Genomic DNA, 18,871 nt, shown 5'->3' on the forward strand with positions numbered 1-18,871 from the left:
CCGTTGCTATGGTAACCCTTGGGCACGGTGCCGTGATCAACAAGGCCCGGAGCTGCTGGGGCGCCATGGCAGCGACCTGGCTGGCACACACACACATGCACGAACATGCACGTAGACACACACACACACACACACACACAGTGGCACAGAGAGAGATAGAAGGAGACAAGGAGGGAGAGGAAGCGAATGCACACACACGTAAAGAGACTGGCACAGTTAGAGGGAAGGAGAGAGAGTTCAGTAATGAAGGGACAGAAAGAGTTAGGGGAGACAGAGGGAGAGAGAAAACGAGGTACACACACACACACACACACACACACACACACACACACAGGCTCACACAGCCCTCCACCTCCCTTGGGAGACGTGCACTGTAACGTCTAGACGGCTGGTATCAGCCTGGCAGCAACAGTCTCTCTCAACCACTGTGAGTGTGTGTGTGTGTGTGTGTGTGTGAGCGTGTGTGTGTGTGTGTGAGAGAGTGTGTGTGTGTGTGTGTGTGTGTGAGTGTGTGAGACACAGCATGTAGTAGATATCAGCCTAGTTACAGCCTCTCCTCCTGTACTACAGTCAGTCAGTCTCTCCATGGAAATAAATGAACTAGTTTAGTGCTGCTTAACCCTGAGGAGTGTGTGTGTGTGTGTGTCTGTATGTGTGTGTGTGTGTGTGTGTGTGTATGTGTGTGTGTGTGTGTGTGTGTGTGTGTGTGTGTATGTGTGTGTGTGTGGGGGATACTAAGCCCATTAGACAGGTATCTCGGGGTCAGGAAAGAGATGGAGACAGTGAGGCAGAAAGACAGAGAGGAAGAGGAAGAGAGGAAAGAGGAAGAGACTGAAAAAGGAGGAAAGAGAGGGATGTAATGAGTTTGTCAGAGGTGGAGGGAGATGCAGAGAGAGAGAGAGGGAGAGAGAGAGAGAGAGAGTGTGACACAGACAGAAAGAGAGACGGAGCGAGAAAGGTGCCAGACATGCTATGGGGACTCAGGGCAACAAGAGAACAAACAATTACAGCTCTGTCTCTTTTCTCCACTCTCCCTCCTCTCTTTCTCTCCATCCATCTATCCCTTCTTCTCTCACTCACACAGCACAGTGGAATCAGACAGCCTGTCTATGCTTCGGCACAGAGACTAAATGGGATTAAAAAGCAGGACTCATACATGATGGCTATTTCTAACTTGTGCACTGGGACAGGAAACATTCTGCGATGCTTCACTCGAATCATTTTCAGTTGGGAACTTGAAAAAGGAGCAGCAAAACTGGAATGAGGAAATGCAAACACATTTAATGGCAGAGCTTGAAGGATAATTATGGTTTATTACACCTTGCCTCCTAGTTTGAATAGCATTTCTATTGGTAATGATAGCACTGCACCCACCAGAGTAGATGGGGAGAAATGAAGGATGACATGGTGAAAAGCACACGTGTTAAGACTGCTGTAATCACAGTTTAACCAGGTTATCTAAACCTCTTCATGCGCAGGTAAAACTGAAAGTGAGCTCAGCCAAAGTTCAGCTACAAATCCTTCAGTGCACAAGAAAACTGTACGCGCAGCTACAGCAAGTACAGTAGGTCACAGTTTAACTAGGAGGTCAGCCTCTCAAAGTCTTCTAATCAGAATAAGCTTGAGTAACCTGAGGATTTATTAAAAATCAGTCCGATCGTCCGACTTCTTTTGTCCAGTGCCGTCACATTTCTGGAATTTGGCAATTAGCTTAGCAAGTACAATGCTAGTCAATTGCCTGTAACTACAAAAATGAATAAATAATAACACCCCAAAATAAAAAAAACAGAATTTCCCTTTAAAACAACAGGATGACTTAATTCACTAAGTAAGTTTGAAAATTGGTCTTAAACCCCCAGAACATCCCAGCAGCATTACAGGCTATAAACTTTTACACACCTTGTCTTGTCTAAAAACTCAAATATCTACAAAACTATCTGTAATGGAAGAAATCCGGGTGTCATCCATGTGATCCAGACTGAAAAGTCTGGGGTTAGCTGACAATTGTTGTTGACACACTTTTGCTAGTTTCTTATCGAGTCTGTCACGTGCATTTCACATTCTTACTGACTCAACCTGCATTTGTGTCACTGCTGAACATTTTTTCTTCGAACACGGACTAAGTTTGATTATTGCTGAGGTAGGCCCTAACGATGAGACCCACTGCTGAGCCCGCAACAAATCTCCACTTTGGCTCCTGAAAAGGACTAATGTGGCCATATCATCTCCATCTGCATGAATATAACATGAACAAAGATAAGAAAGAAATGCAGAGCTCTGTGATAACATATCATGAATATTACAGTATAGCCTAAAATTATCAATATTCCAATGGTGTAATATTCATGAACAGCAGTTAAACAGAGGGTAGAGAAGTGTTAAAGTATTCACCCGGTTGGTGGTATGTTGGACGCATGGCTTGTTCAACATGTCACTTCACACACACACACGACACACACATACAGATACAGACACTCCCCTGCAGTCAAGGCTGGCCTGCAAGCTCTCAGGTGAGTGTGTGTGTGGACATTATCAGAGCCAGACAGACAGGATAGCGTCTAGACACCCCACCCCCCCCAACCATAAAGCCAGACTGACTACACTCTCTCTGAGTGATTGAACCAGACTGGAGGGTCAGACTAATGTCAGGGTTAAAGTGAGTGTGAGTGTGTGCATGTGTGGATGTGTGTGTTTGTGTACATGTGTGGGGTGTCGACCAGGGTCAGCCTGGGTCAGTGTGTGTGTGTGTGTGTGACAGAGGGGTTGAGGTGCATTTTGTAAGATTAGAGCACAGCGTGCTATACTCAAAGCTTCAACCGGGTTAGACCAGAAATGCCTGTATGCCTCTGTGTGTGTGTGTGTGTTAGTTGGGTGGATATTTCTTCTTAAGTGGTGATTCAACTTACAGGAAATGTAAAATCCTTAGACTAAGTATCTAAAAGAAGAAAGGAAGTGCTAGCTGTCCACTTAAGAGCAACTTTCTGCTTGTCTAGACCTGATGATAATTACTACTATAAGTGTTATTCTAAAGGGCACTGAGGAGTCTGTTCCACTATTTCTATGTACGCTGGCAGCATATGACTCAAAGACTGGAAGTGAAGGCGATCAGTCTGAACATACAGCAACAGCCTGGACCCAAAGCCCTACAAGCACCTCAACAGGCAGAAGGAGCGAGGCAATGTATGACGGAAACACTGTGATGACTGTGAAGGGTACTGCGGGGAGGGTGAGGGTGAGGTGAGTGGGTGACAGTGTTGTCCGACAGGCTGTAATAACCTGGAGCAGACTAGGAGGGGTGTGTAGTGATGTGCCTTAACCTGGAAGCAGAGCTTTGACAGTGACTGGCAACGGCGGACTTCATTGGCCTCATCGCTAACATACACGTCATCATCATCATCATCCTCCTCTTCGGCAACAGTCAGAGGAGACAGACACGCGGTATTGGGCTGTCATGACAGCATTAGGGGAGGATATTAGCCAATAGGATTCGCACAAGCACACATACAACGCAAGGGCAAACTGGCAAAGACCACCAGGCAGACTGACAGATGTAGCTGATATTATTAGGAGTGAGACTATTATGTCTACAGATCACATTTGCAAACCAATATAGGAACATTTGGATGATATCTTAGATTAGAATATTCTTCCTCCATTGTTGACCAAACACTCCTGAAAAACACATCGATAATCAGCTCGGTTGCACTGGGTGACATGCTCCTTCATTACTGCGAACACACACAATCTAGTTCATTTGGACTCAGTCACAGATACACTGTCTGCCCTCCCCAAATATTCACTAGAGCACCGAATATGGATTAATTTGCCAATGAAAATGTAATTAAATTTCCTCCTGTTTGAGTAAAGTTAGCGAAAAACTACAGTGAACAGCTTTTTTTTAGGATATAACCACCTTTTTTAAAAATTAAAATGTGTTTCTAAGGAATCAAAGGACTGAAGGCCACACGCAGGGCAGAGAAGTCTGAAAGTATCGCGAGATGGACTAACACATTGTTGATTTCAGCCTTTACATGGAATTAAAAGAGAATAGCATCAATGGAATCCATGATGTTGGTATTGAAGATCTAACATGGCACTTTGGAAAAAGTTCAAAAATTCAAGTTCCCAAATTTTATTGATAAAAAAAACAAGATTCAAAGACGCAATTTAAGAAAAGCCAAGATTAATGGACGCTGACATGCACATGCCCACACACCATCTCACCCTGCTGATTCCAATCAGCCAAAGACAACTCAGCCAGCCATCCAGACACATAGATCTTTGTCAACTTAGCAGGGGGGTTATGAAAATGATTCTGCAGTGTTCATTTCTGTACAGGTCAACATCACAGGTTGGCTGCCGCTGAAGGCAGTGAAGGGTATAACCATGCTGAGGTCTGACTGAACGGAACAAGGGAGAAAAGAGAGAAGGGAAGAGAAAGAAAAAAGAAAAGTAGCACATAGCCGCCAGAGTTGCACAGAGGGAGAGAGAGGAAAAACAGAAGGGTAAAGAGAATACAGCTCAGGTTGAAGAAACACAGAGAGATTGGACACAGAGAGGAGACGGGAACAAAGATAAGAGCGGGAAAGGACAGACAAGAGGGAAAAAGTGAACAGAGGAAGAGATAGAGGTGCGGGGAGAATGTGGTAAAGGCAGACAGATGTTAAAGGCAGACAAACAACAAAGCATGGCGTCTTGTGTCTCATCTCTGAGACTGAACAACAAAACAGCGGATTGGAGGAAAAAAGAACAAAACAGAAGAGATGAGAGAGGGGAGGAGGAGGAGGAGGAGGAGGAGGAGGAAGAAACGAGTGGGCTTTTGTCTGTCTGTCTGTCTCTCTGTCTGTCTGCGTGCTTCCTGGCACATATTCATTTGATAAAACAGGCAAACCCCCGCCGCCACCCTCCTCACCGCCACACACCTCACCCCCGCAGGAGAGGTGATTCTACCATGCAACTCTGAAGTGGCTTTTCAACATCAGTGGGGGTAGCAGACACCTCCCAGACATAGGCTGTGTGCTGCATATGTGCTGCAAACTCTCTGTGGCTGTTGTGATCAGCCAAACAGACAGCAGGGGACACTGTGGGTGGAACACAGGAAGCTCTGGGAGACATGGGACACATCCAAACTGGAACCGATTGGTCTGTTGGGGTTACGCAGACATACTGGGCTCATACTGGATATGTCAGCGTCACCCACCTCCAGCATAACAGTGTGCTTGTCTGTGTTTTTTGTGTCTTTGAGAAATTCTTTTTCTTGAACACAATGTGGTCAAAAGTATGTGGACACCTTAGTAATACCAGCATAGGTGATTATTGAACACCTCATTCCAAAGTCATGTGCATTAATCTGCTGCTACAACAGCCTCCGCTCTTTCCTCCAGATGTTCAACCTGGCTGCAGGGATTTGCTCCCATTCAGCCACAAGAGCATTAGTGAGGTCCAACACTGATGGTGGGTGATGAGGTCTGGCTCACAGTCAGGGTTCCACATCATCCCGGAGGTCTCTGTGGAGGCCAGTCAAGTCCTTCCACACCAAACTGGGAAAACCATTCTTAGGCACTTTGCAGCACACAAGGACTTCAACTACTGCAACATGTCATCATCAATGAATACGCTCATTATTTTCTTGATTAACAGGTTAAACATTTGGTCTATAAAATACTTAAAACTGTCCACCTCGAGTCACAAGAGGCCCAAGCAATCACTTCGAGTTGATTGTTTTGCACAGCCAACAGTCTACAACCCAAAGATGTTCAGTTTGCAGTCGTTTAAGACAGAAGGAAAACAGCAAGTCTCCACACTTGAGAGGCTGAAACAAGCCAAAACAAGTTTTGCCATTTGACACAAGCACATTAATTAAATAATTAATTTGTCAAACAACAGGAAATCAACGAAAGCCTTACTATAGGACGTCTATCAAGCCAATACTCGTAAATGTGAGGATTTGCTGCTCTTCTGTTTTATATCAGTGCAATTGAAATACCTTTGGGTTTTAAACTGTGGAGCTGGAAAAGCGAACGATGTGATGACATCCCCTTGAGCTCTGAGTAATTGTAATGGACATCTTTTGTCATATATGAGACTGAGCACTTACTTAAAAATAAGATTAATCACTAATGGAGATATTACATTATTTCACACCTCACCAAGAAACAATTTCTGAAGTAGACTAAATAAACCTGAAGTGCACAAAAAACAGCTTAAACACATGACAAGGAAACAGAGCTCTGCGTCTCAAAAACACAACAAAAGACAAATGGTCTCCTCCTCTCGTGTGTAATTACACCCCGTCTGTTTGTAATAACTCAGTTTAATCTGCTTGGCTGTTTTTTTTTTCATCTCTGCTCACAAATCATAACTGGTTTCCATTTTGGAAAAAGATGGCTCCTCAACTGCAGCATATGCTTGCGTGGCGTTTTATTCTGCTATGACTCACTGTCTCTCCACCGAGATGGACTGTCTCTCTATTTTAGTCTGTGATTTTCGTCTTTCTCTCTCATTATGTCTGTCTCTTCTACTCTTTTTTGTCACACTCCTCTCACTCTCCTTCAGTCTGTGTTTATCCATCATTTTGTCTCATTTTTAGTCTATCTTTCAATGCTCTCTTCTTCTGTCTCTTACGCCTCCTCTCTGTATCCCACCTCTTCTCTTTGACTTCACTATATATACTTTTGTCATCATTTCTGCCTCCCTCTCTCTTATCCCACCTCCTCTCTGTCTCCCACCTCCCTACTTTTTTCCTCCTCTCCCACTCCCTCCGACTCTCAGATGTAGGGGTGTAAACATGTCTTCCACATGCGGTCTCATTGTGCCGAGCCAACAGAGCAAAACAACCACGCTTAAGTTGCTCAATAGGCTTCACCAGATGACTAGCGCCTCCTCCTTCCTCCCCATCTCCGCTCTTTTTCCCCCCTTCGGGTTGAGATGCTTAACAACCATGAAGCAATGCCTGGCAGGCAGGATTAGGCAGGAGAGAGAGAGAGAGAGACAGAGACAGAAAAGAGAGGAAGGAAGAGAGACACCAAAAAGAGAGATAAAGACGGTGAAAGTGAGACAGGGATAAAGAGAAGCAAGAGACTGAGAGGGAAGCGACGTCAGTGCAAAAAGGGGGGAAAAAAAGATAGTTGCGCATGTATATGAGGAGAAAAACGCAAGATAAAGGGAAGTACGTGAGGGGGAAAAAAAGAAAAAAAAAAAAAGTCCTATCAAAAAAACTTTTTTTTCCTCACTGGAACACTTGGCCGTGACCGCAGGCTGAACTTCGGTGCGGTGCTGAGCAACAGCTGCCGACAACAGAGGAAACTACAAAAAAAAGAAAAGAAGCTGCAGAAGAAGGAGAAGGAGAAGCAAGCAGGCAGGCAAGGTGCAGGGGGGAGGCAGCAGGGAAGAGCTATTCTCCAAGTAATGGTGGTGGTGTTTTGGAGATGGCCAGGATGTTTTAGGCTTGCTGAGGGAGGGACGGAGGTATAAATAGACCCGGGGCGGCGGGGGTGGAGGGGGGGATTGAAGAGGTTCAAACAGAGGGGAGGATAGTTAAGTGTGGAGAGCAGCTCGTGTCTTACCAAAAAGAAGTAAAACTCAAGTCCTCTGGGCCGAAGTCCGACCCACAGGCGGCATCTCCATACCTCCATAATTGACTGCTGCCTACTGAAGCAGTCGGATCAAGAATCTAAAGGTTGGTGTATCCAACATACAAAAACACATGATCTGACTAACCTCTAGTGTGGGCATCATCAATTAAGTTCAACTATGTGCACAGTTTTCAATGGGTTCAATGGTTTTACTGGCATTATCGATACATGCTGCCCATTATTTTCTGTATAAAATGTCAGAAAACACTGTTATAATTTCCCACAGTTCAAAGTGACAGTTCGCAGGAACAGTAAGTGACTAATCCATTAATAGTTTCAGTTCCTCATGACCACAAGTGTATGCTTTGCGTTGCAGTACATGACTTGACTGCTATGCATTTGTGTTTATATTTGTCTTCTTGTTTGCATGTGGATGTGATTTTATATGAACCTCTGCTGATGAGAGTGTGGGCTGATCCAGCTGAGTTCAGGTAGATGATATTAAATGAGGCATTTATCATGCGTCTAATGAGGATTTAATGGAAAATCCACTTCCTAGAGTCCACACAGAAAGCAGTGGAATAACACAGACTTGACATATTCTTCCGTCTCTTCTTTCTCCCCCCCCGCCCCTGTCTCTTTTCTTCTTCCCTCTTGTCATATCTTTCTTCCCTTCCCTATTGCAATCCTTGTTCCCACCCACATCGCCCTCTTCCTTCCTTCTCTCCTCTCTCTGTAGAAAAAGCACTCGGGGAGTTCAGCTTGCGGCGAATATTGCGGAATGCAATCAAGCTCCTGACTCGACGCGGTAAAAAATCTTTTGGGCGACACAAAGACAGAGTGTAACCAAAGACATCTACAACTTAGCAACACCCACGCACAGACACACACTTTTATATCTTCTTAGCAATCTTTTCATTACTTCTTGTGCTGATGGTTGTTGCTTTCTCTTTCTATTCAGAGGACAGAAGTCAAGTCAAGATCAGGCTGATCTTTCCACTTAGCCCAATTTTTGGACAGCTTTGATGAAAGTGAGGCATTTCTACCATTTGGAGTTCACTCTGGCTAAAAACTGGGATTTCGTGAAGCAGAATTAGACAATATTGGATTGAGGCTGATCCACTGCCATTCAACACTGCATGGAGCTGCAGTCTGACTCTCTCTGTGTGTGCTTCTGCAGACAAAAAACAGCTGAGAGGGCATGTCTGTCTCTGTTTAGGGCTGACACACACACACACACACACACACACACACACACACACTCTGTGCTCCGGCTCCTAGACATTCAGCCAGACTAGTAGACATTCAATGCAGCATCACATATTAACTGAGGGAAAGCATTTGGCTCTTGAAATGGGACTACTGAACAGTCCCACCCGCCCACTCACACACATATACGGATGCAATTCATCATGAGAAGCAAGTTTCTCATGAGGAACCATAAACTCTTCCCATTAAGATTCCTGTCTCATGAAAATATAATTGCTGTAAATGAGCAGCCCAGGGTGCTGCTGCATAACTGGTAGGGGACTAAGTGTTTATGGAAAGAATCATTACTTCAATCGCAGATGCACAGAATCGTTTGACTATCTAAGACATTCGAGAGTGTAACTTTCAAGGATTTAGAATTTAGAGATGAAAGCGTCTCTCACATGATGGCACGGACGTGGACGATTGTTATTTGGGACCCTTTTATGAAGCCTAACCTGGGGCAGACCTCAGTGTAGGTGATCCGCTGGGTTAATCTGGCCGACAGATGGGGCAGGCTGTGGGTAAGCAGGGGTAAGCAGGGGCTGTGTATTGCGATAGTGCTGGGACGGCACTGGGCTGGGCCAAGCCGGATGCTGTGACTATGACCTATATTAATAATTCACACACAGGATCTCCATGCTGCACGGAGCAGGAGTCCTAATCATCATTAGCAACGCTAGCCAGGAGCCACGTTAGCTTCCAGCAGAATGCCAAGCGTGAAGATCAGAGATGGAAGATAGATAGAAGCATGCCATCCCAGTCATCCTCTACGTTTTCCATCTGTCTAAATTGAAATTAAAAATAGCCTCCTTCATATAATGAGAGTGGCTATGTGTGTGTGTGTGTGTGTGGTCAGCGTGCAAACTTCAAAAAGTGGTAAAGTTGAACACAAATGGCCACTTAAAATCTGAGTCAAATACTTTCATTTATCCTATGATACAATTGTCTCTTCAGTTTCTCTTACTCTGCATTAATCTATTATTTCCATGACAACCAGGCCCTGTGCACCAACTACTTATTTCCATAGTCAAAATAAACTACAGCCTGTGTGTTATTGTTAATGAGGGAACGTGTCACCCAGTGCAACAGTGTGGCTCACTGATGTGTTTTTAATAGTTTTGGACAATAATGGAGCTCTGAGGCACAGACGAAGAAGATATATCAGGTCCTGCTTGCTGGTAGGAGCGATTCATTGTTGGTTTGGGTCTTTCATGGTATGGTGAAAAATACACAAGCCTCATGCTTTAATGAGGAGTACTCTTCCAATCTCTTAACACCAGGTCATGTTGCTGTTTCATGGCCAGACAACATAGCGGAGATCATGTTGGAGGAGGCTCTTTCCATGACGAAAACAAAAACACTTCCTACATTTCTGTGAAGTTGACCATGCAGACAAGTACACCAATTCATTTAGATGTTGACGCTTCATTACTTAGTTAGCAGGAAGAAGCCAGTCCAGAACACATTGCATAACAAGCGTTAGATACATCTGGGACTTCCAATGAGTTTGCACGAAGGGAGAGGAAGAGGAGATGGAGAGGAGAGATGCTGTGTTGTGGTTGGGGGTTGGGAGTCAAAGAGGCAGGCCAGACCAGACCAGACAGCCTCTATCTCCCTCTGACCCCTGTCTGAGTCTATGAGAGTTTGTGTGTGTGTGTGTGTGTGTGTGTGGGGTGGGGGGTGTGTGTGAGTGTGTGCGCACATGAGCCACTGTCCCCTCTCCCCAGCCAGACAATAGAGCAGGCCCTGTGCCTGATTGGGGTCAGCTGGTGGCTGCCGGGGGGGAGAGGAGGAGGAGGAGGAGGAGGAGGAGGAGGAAGAGGGGGAGAGGTGGGGGTAGTAGGTATCAGACACCGCTGTCTGACTTGTGTGTCTGGTTGAGAAGGGTGAGGGACCAAAAATCAGACATCCGTCTGAATCACTACTGAGGAGCGAGGAGCAGTGAGGGAGGAGAGGAGGACAAGGAGAAGGATCTGGGCAACCAGAGGCTCCTTTGTCTGACTCCCACACACATCCTTTACTACTTGACTCCAGGCTGGGAGGTTAAACTGGGTTAAAATGTAAAAAAAATAATAAAATACCCCACAGACATCACTTGCTCACTACAGAGCGTTCGGCTACAGGAATCTACAGCTGTGTAAGGTTTGGCAGGGAGCGGTCTTCCCTTTAGATATATCAACTACCACTTGGGTTATATCCATTACCCACTCCTATTATATATACACTGATGGAAAGCCACATTTAATCCTACTGGTGCGTGGGGTATAATAATGTGACTGCGCAGAAAGATCCAGAGTTGGTATGTTGTTTTTCATTTAAAACACAAAGGCTACTTCTTCTTTCTATCTTTATCTGTATCTACTTCTCTCTTTCTCTGCCTCTGGTGTAATCCTTGTAATTTCCTGTGATAAGGTCAGCTCCAGAGCAAGGCCTTGTTAGAGTGCAGCCAGCGGCCAACCTGGCACAGACTGTGGATCTACCCACCTCTGACAGGGCAGTGCTGGGGGGATCGAGGGGTACGGTAGTGACAGTGAAGATGAGATAGAACAGGATTAGCGGGAGTGTTTGTATCATTCAACTCTTAGTAACATACATACTCCAAGACAGCTTAAGATGTGCAAACACACCAAGTTGAAAACTGTTGACTTGAACGTTTTTCTGTCTCACAAATCTGTGGAGCCTGGAGGAAGAACTGAAGGCTATTATACGTAAAAATGTATACTTATGGGCCACTTTGATTAAGATTAGCAAAATCCTGGCACCAACCAGCATTGGCCTAACAGTCATAGAGCAGCATTCTGCAATATTGACCTCTCTGCTTCAACTATAGATTATCTTAAATGCTTTCTTCTTTTTGCAGCTCAGACGGAGGTGTTTCTTTGCAGTGAGAGGCGTCTCGGTGGCGCTAAGCAACACGCAAATGCTTGTCAATCACCACACATAACAGCAGTTATATTCCAGCAATTAAAAACAGCAACAAGATCTACTTTTCGTCACGGCAGGAGCTCGTTCACTCATTCACACACGATCAGCGTCTTCTTGCAGAAGGAATCAGCAACTTTTGGGTGTATGAGATGGTAATACCAAGAGGAAATCAGTCTGAACTGGAAAAAAACTGAAACTAAAAGCCATAATACTGTCTGTTATCTGTTGGGAACATCTGACAAGTCTGACATGAAGGCAACTGTTGAAGCAATTAGACTGATGAACCCCTTTTCTACCTCAAACTGTCATGCACCTACTATTTAACCACGAGGTCACGCTGAGATTAAAACCTGTTTTACATGAGACCTTAAACTATAGAGAGTGCATCTAGTTATGATTCATCTTACTTTAAGAACAGGCGCAGTTAGAAGCAAGTACAAACAGGGTATTCAGCTTTCCCACAAACGTTATGCATACCATGACAGGTACGTGGTACTATATGACTTGCCTGATGTATGTAACCGATACGCACTCCCACATAATGTCTACATGTGGCCTGTAGAGCTCATACGTTTGAGTTTCTTTGCTTCATAAGGTACATTTTAGCACTGACAGACTCCCAACATGGTTTGGTGATGAAATCCTCAGTGCTTTTTGGATACATTTACAAAAACTGCGTGATCACCAAGGACACATCTTACCATTATCAGGTCAGAAAGGATTCAAACTCCACTCTACTGCATCTTTAAAAGAGCACTCCACCAACTATTTCACACATTCTTCCTCCTTGTTAAAACCCAGCACCTGCATTAAAAACAACCCAATCTCAGAGATTTATTTTTTCCTTTTTTTAAACTTTTAATCTACCAGCTCAATTTATCAGACTCCACACAGCTGGAGACACAAAAGGCTTTATAGACGTCTTTCCACATATGCAGTAGTATTCCCCTGTAAACAGACTTTGATGTTTAAAATTGATGGCGTTGCCCTTTATATGATAGCAAGTGCCTGTTTTCATTTTTTCACTCCATGTTTTATAGTTACATCCATGATCTAACAAACTGAACAAATCCTATTTCAACTTCAAGTCCAAGTGGCCGTGGATACACACGAGTCCTTTGTGATGGGGTCATTTCTAACAATGGAGAGAATATTGTAGCAGGTAAACTGCTGCTTTCTGCATCATTTCCTTCAAATGCATTTATCGGGTGATGGATTAAATAATGCATCGACAACAACTTGAGAATACCGAAAAATAATGGCAATGTTTTTGAGATGTTGTAAAAGGAATGATGATGGTTGACCAAGTGCATTTTTCCGGCAGTAGAGCTTTTAAATGCTTTTTAAAGTCCCCCCCCCCCTTTAAATTGATCTTGTAGAGCGCTCCAAGCCACCCCCACACCAGTGACACCCCTTTGGAAACTTTACCACGTAAGCCTCTACAAAATCCAAGGAAAATCCTGCAAACCACTTGAAGAGACATGTCATTATTCCACTGTCTGGGTGTTCCTGCGCACATAAACAAACGGATTACCCAAAATCTGACAAACAGCAGGCGGCACAGCATTTCTGCTACATTCTTTTTTTTTTTTTCCTGTTTTGTTTCATACGATGTGAAACAACATTTGTAATTTCAAAGCAATAATCGCTGCTTTGTTTCATGTGAGGAAAGAGACGAGACATGCAGTGAGACTGGGTTCACAAAGGGTAATAAACATGCCAGCCATTTCATTTGTCTGAATGCTGGGAAAAACAAATCTGCAACCTGGCAAAAAAAAAAAAACGGCATAGTGTGCTTGTGTACTGTCTGCCAACGTGTGTCTGGAGCGAAGCGCCTTGATTGACTGTAATATGTCCCGTCCATGGCCACAGACCTGGAGTCATAAGACGCACAGCAGACAGCGGGGCTGATTCATTCATCCAGACTCTTTAGCATCTCAGACAGTCCAACTGTGTGTAAATAGATGTTGACCGAGACAACAGACTACTAACCACCCCCACCTCCACTGTCACACGCACACACACACACACTTGACGGATGGCCTGTCTTCAAACACACTAGGACTACAAATCTGCCCTGGTCCCAAGGGCATTTTGGGAACTGAGGGAGGAGGTCTGGGGTGTGTGTGCGTGGGGTTGGGGGTGCAGAATCTAGACACAAAGGGAGTCCCAGCAGCCAGTGACGAGGTTGTGAATGCTGCCGTGGCTGGAGCACTGAGCAGCGAAGGTGCTGCTGGGACAAGTGGAAGGACACGAGGATTGACCTTTTCACTGCTTTGGACTTCGGGAGTCACTTCCTGAACTTGACCTGCTCAGCTGAAGTGAGCCGAGCTGCTTCGGGCTGCATTTTCCACAGCGTTTCAAGTGCTTCGAGGTTTGTCAGTTTGATTCAAAAAGCACAAGGTTTGCACGGCCGCAAGATAAGAGTGCCGGGCAAAAAACACTGAATGGTGGTCAAGCTGAATTAAGGCAAAAAAACTGTCAAAGACATGAAAACATAGCAAAAAAAAAAAAGCCATGACAAATCCTAGCCCTGCTGTGCTAACATGACATAATATATGGTTAAACATCCTGGACACCAGCGAGAGGCTCAGTAGCACAGAGACAAAGGCACATTCAGCCCAAACAAACAGGGGAAGTCACACATCAACCACTCAGATCCACACTGCTGTTCTGCACCACAAAAAAATATTCATTTTAAAGGTGCCCTGTGGAGTTTTCTTGTAAACAAACAAATGTTATGTTTACATTCAGTGTTGCACACCAACACACACCGTGAGCATCATATGAGCCTAACAAACATGATTAGTGCATACAAACAAAATATAACCTGATTAGTGCATACAAACAAAACGGGGAACCACTTGTAAAACCAGTGCTCTGTAGCACTTTAAGTGTTCAAGACCCCACAGGAGCATGTTTAAACCTGTCAGTTTCCTCATTCAATTAATTGGAAAGTGAAAACAGCCAGTGAAAGCAGACTGAAGCTCCCTCACTCTCTTCTTGAGGAACGTGGATGACTCCAGCTGAATCGTTACAGAACTTGAGTTAAAAGTCGTGCAAAATTGAAAGTGATTGACAACCACTAAATATAAACTGACAAGTGTGTTGGATCGAAAACTCCTACTAAAAAAAACAACAACAAAAAAAAAAACAACCTAGATCTCATCTGTTTTAAATTATTACAAGATCACTTGGTTTTGTTTTGTATAATAAATAAATAAAAATAAAATGACCTTAAAGCTTAGCGCTAAGGGGAAAGTTAAGGGGAAAACTGGATGTTAAGGTGTTGAGCACCTAAAGCTGTACACTGAAGGGCTGGCTAAGAGAACTATTCCACCATCCTGAGTTCTTGTAGTAGTCTGTTGAATTGATGTAATTGAGAAAACCAATATTCTGTCCAAATGACTTTACAATATGGATATTTTTACTGTGAGCTTAAAGTTGCCTGGGCCAGCAGAGTGTGTCAGCAGGTCAAATCCATGGTGTAAAAACAGGGTCTGGGGACCCATCAGACTTACATAAAACAAGGAGCTCTTTCTTAACCCCCACAAGTTGAGCACCGCTGTTCCCAGCTACAACCCCTCAGCTCAGGAGAGGTGGCAGACTAAATAAGGCTCCACTGAGAGACGCTAACCAAGTGCAGAAATTCCCTGTGAAATTAATTACAGGAGCAGTGATCGCAAAAGAAATCTGTCTGGGAGGAAAAAAAAAAAAGATTTCTCTTTTTTAAGTGCCGTTGTTTGGTTGTCTTTGCCACTCCCCTCCCAACGGTCCCAGAATTTCTATTCAGACTCTGAGCTTGAAGTGTTTTTCTTTTTTTCTTTTTTTTCAGGGCTCATTACTAAAATGCATTAATAATAAAACTAAATAAAAACCAAACTAATTCCAAATCAACAACACCTCCACAAACAAACCATACAAAAAAAGAGGCAAAAAAACAAACCCCAAACAAACAACAAAGAGCTTAGTGAGAGATTGGATTGGCTGTCTGGCGGGAGACTGCAGGGTAAATATTGGCTGAGCTGGAGAGTGGCTGTCTGCGTGTGTCTGTGTGTGTGTGCATACATATAGGTGTAAATGTGAGCGCATGTGCCCATGTGTACATCTTTGTGTATGCGTCTGAGGGAGACTCAACAAGTAGCCTTGTGCGTGTTTGGCCTGCGGTAGTTGACAGATGACCCTGCTGCCACCTACACACTAACACCACTCATACACAGGATTACAGATCAGGCCGTTTACATCCGTCTGGCTGGCTGGCCCCTGCTGCAGGCTAACTGTTACATACACAGAGACGCAGACAGCCACTCAAGTGTCTGACACATGGACCCTGGCCTTTCCCAAGAGGCAAGCGAATGTATACCGCTATACTGCTACGAGAGCATCTAAAGAAGCAGGAGGATGATAAAGATATTCTAGGAATAATCCACACAAGGGGTTTTCTAGTCTTCTTCTGAGGCTGGGTGAGATTTGTTGATGTCGGTGCCTATAGGAAACAAGACGACGCTTCTTTCAGATACCCCACTATTTATTATTTACCAAGAGATGCCAATCTTCTTCAATGTCTAATGACAACCAAACATATAAGAACTTCAACTCCAGGAATATAGTCAACAATTGGCAAACATATGATTTTAATCAACTTTCTGATCAAAGAATAAGCAAACAGGACAACGAATCCAACCACATTTTAAATGCCAGTTTTCTGTGCTTGGCGGTTTTGGGTACTTAGTGCCATGGACACATTTCAGTCTTACCAAAAACATTCATTTTTTCTTTCTATTGGATGGTTTCACAGGCAGAAAAGCCGCCCAACCACAAATGCTTCTTTTTTTTCTTTCCTCCACAGCCTCTGTCTGGCGAGCACATTCAGTTACTATCCTACACTAAAGGCAGTTCCTAAGTAATTTAATCTGGGTTTGAGCCCTAAAATCCCAGTTACTAGGTAATTTTCCTGATTGCCGGGGCACTTTCGCTTTGTTCAGGACTCTTCTGGGATCCATATTACAAAACAAACCACCGCACCGCTATCAAGACGACATCTCTTGATTGAAAAAAGAAACAGTATTTGAATTAGATACAAGTGAAATGACCTCACGCAGTTGGCATACAGCACTTCTCCACTTGTTTAAGAAAGACAGGGCTGATAGCAGTCAGAGTCAATACTAGATTAAATGACTTGAGAGTGGAAAGTGTTTGTAGAGGACCTGCCTATGGTGTCACCCTGCGGGGACTATACCGTCACACAGAAACCTAACTTCCTACGAAATTTGATTTGTGTGGGCGATAGCTCTTATCACCGTGGGTTAAACATGTCACTGGAAAAAAAAAGAAGAGTGATTCTGAGTATGTTCTGTGAGCGCTTTAGAGGGTTAAAGGTAAAAAAATACAAAACATGTAGAGCAAGTCTGCATGAAGCTCCAACGTTTGACCTCAGGACTTCATATTACCACACCTACAATACAAGATAGCGTGCTAAGATGCACTACACAATGAATGCAAACACAACAACAGGTCTCTGCCTTTCATATCCTACATGTGAATCCCAGTGTGCCGGCAGAGGTTCGATTCCTGGCCTTGACACACTGTCTGCGCTGTGATCCCTCCATGTTCGTAGTCCCTTTCAATTTTCCTCCTCGTCTGAATAAAGAGGAAACACACCAGCGAGACCGCCCGCTCTGCTTTAAAAAAAAAAAAAAAAAAAGGAAAAAAAAGGCAGACTGTAGCTCTTTTCTTCAGCCAGAGAAATCATCAAAGCATGAGCTACATTATTCAGCCTTGCCGAGTCTGCATGACAACACAGCCGACAAACAAGAGCTCTTTTCAAACCAGACGGCCACTACACTAGGACACAGCTATTTCAAACCACTTGTGAATGGAGCTCCCTCCAACTAGTGAGACATTCAGATGACAAGAAATGCACTGAAAATACCAGGCCAGCATTTATTTTAGCAAAACTCAAGGCGAAGCGTGCATTATCTTGAATTCCCTACGCAGTTTGTTTCGTAGATAATATGCTGCAAGTATCAATCAACACAATTATTTGACTTTGCAGCTCCGCTTGTCTGCTCAGTTCAGAAGTCTGAGGCACTTCTCCTGGACTGTCTAATTAGACTCTCTCTGCTGTATCAGTGCGTCTCTGGATGCACCAGTTCATGCCTGACTATGTGTGTTTTTTCCTGGCTGGCAATACGATGATGCCACAGAAAACGAATGGTGGAACACCAGTCCGTCTGCCAGACACACACACACACACACACACACACACACACACACACACACTCACACACACACACACACACACTCACACTCACACAAACACACACTTCTTGGTTACAATGTGGCGTCAGCGCAACCACACTGTGCTGCCAAATCTGAATCTAATATCCTGCGTTCACCTCACGTTGCCCAGGCCTGGCCTCGGCCCCAATGGAAATTACACATCACTGTAACTCTGTCCGTCTGTAGCTTGTCTGTGTGTCTGCATGTCTGTCTGTCTGTCAATATGTCTGCCTGTCTCGCTTCGGATGTGTCTGTCCGCGTCTCTGTTTATATCTCTGTCGGTACTTGTCTGGCTGCCTGGTTATGAGTCTACCCGCCTGTCTGCATGTCTGCCGTAAGCCCGTCTCCTGCGTATTTGTCTTTGTCTGTCTGTCTGTCTGTCTGCAGATCTGTCAGCCTGGATACATGCACTGTCTGGCTGTCCTCTGCATTTCTACCTGTCTGTCTGTCTTGCTGCCTGCATGTGTCTGTCTCTGCCTCAGTCATAAAGAGGAACATCTGCAGTGGATCTAGCAGGCAGCAGCATTAGGGCAGAGCTGATAATGATAGTTTCTCTCTGGGCTGCTCAGAGGGCAGACAGACATAACATACCATTCCAGCGTTTCCTGTCTATGCTGACAGGCAAAGTATTTAACCCTCTGTGGTGATCCCTCACAGCATATGCACAGCCGGGCAGGCCTATGAGGCAGTATTAACATACACCCAGCCTCTGTGGCTGACAACAACCAGGAAAAGTAATGCAGGTTATTTAAAGTGAGAAGAAACAGTTAAAAAAAAAAAAATAATAATAATAATAATAGAGGAGTTATTGTTAGAAACAAAAAAACCTGTGATACATT

The 18,871-nt window shown here is 44.3% G+C and overlaps 1 protein-coding gene across 2 annotated transcripts in view; it reads right to left on the reverse strand.

The window, feature by feature from the left end:
• ldlrad4b (low density lipoprotein receptor class A domain containing 4b) overlaps positions 1–18,871 on the reverse strand; it is a 112,316-nt gene that overhangs the window by 14,054 nt on the left and 79,391 nt on the right. The gene's annotated exons all lie outside the window — the stretch shown is intronic.

This window comes from Pempheris klunzingeri, chromosome 8, assembly GCF_042242105.1.
Source record: "Pempheris klunzingeri isolate RE-2024b chromosome 8, fPemKlu1.hap1, whole genome shotgun sequence".
Lineage (NCBI taxonomy): Eukaryota > Metazoa > Chordata > Actinopteri > Acropomatiformes > Pempheridae > Pempheris > Pempheris klunzingeri.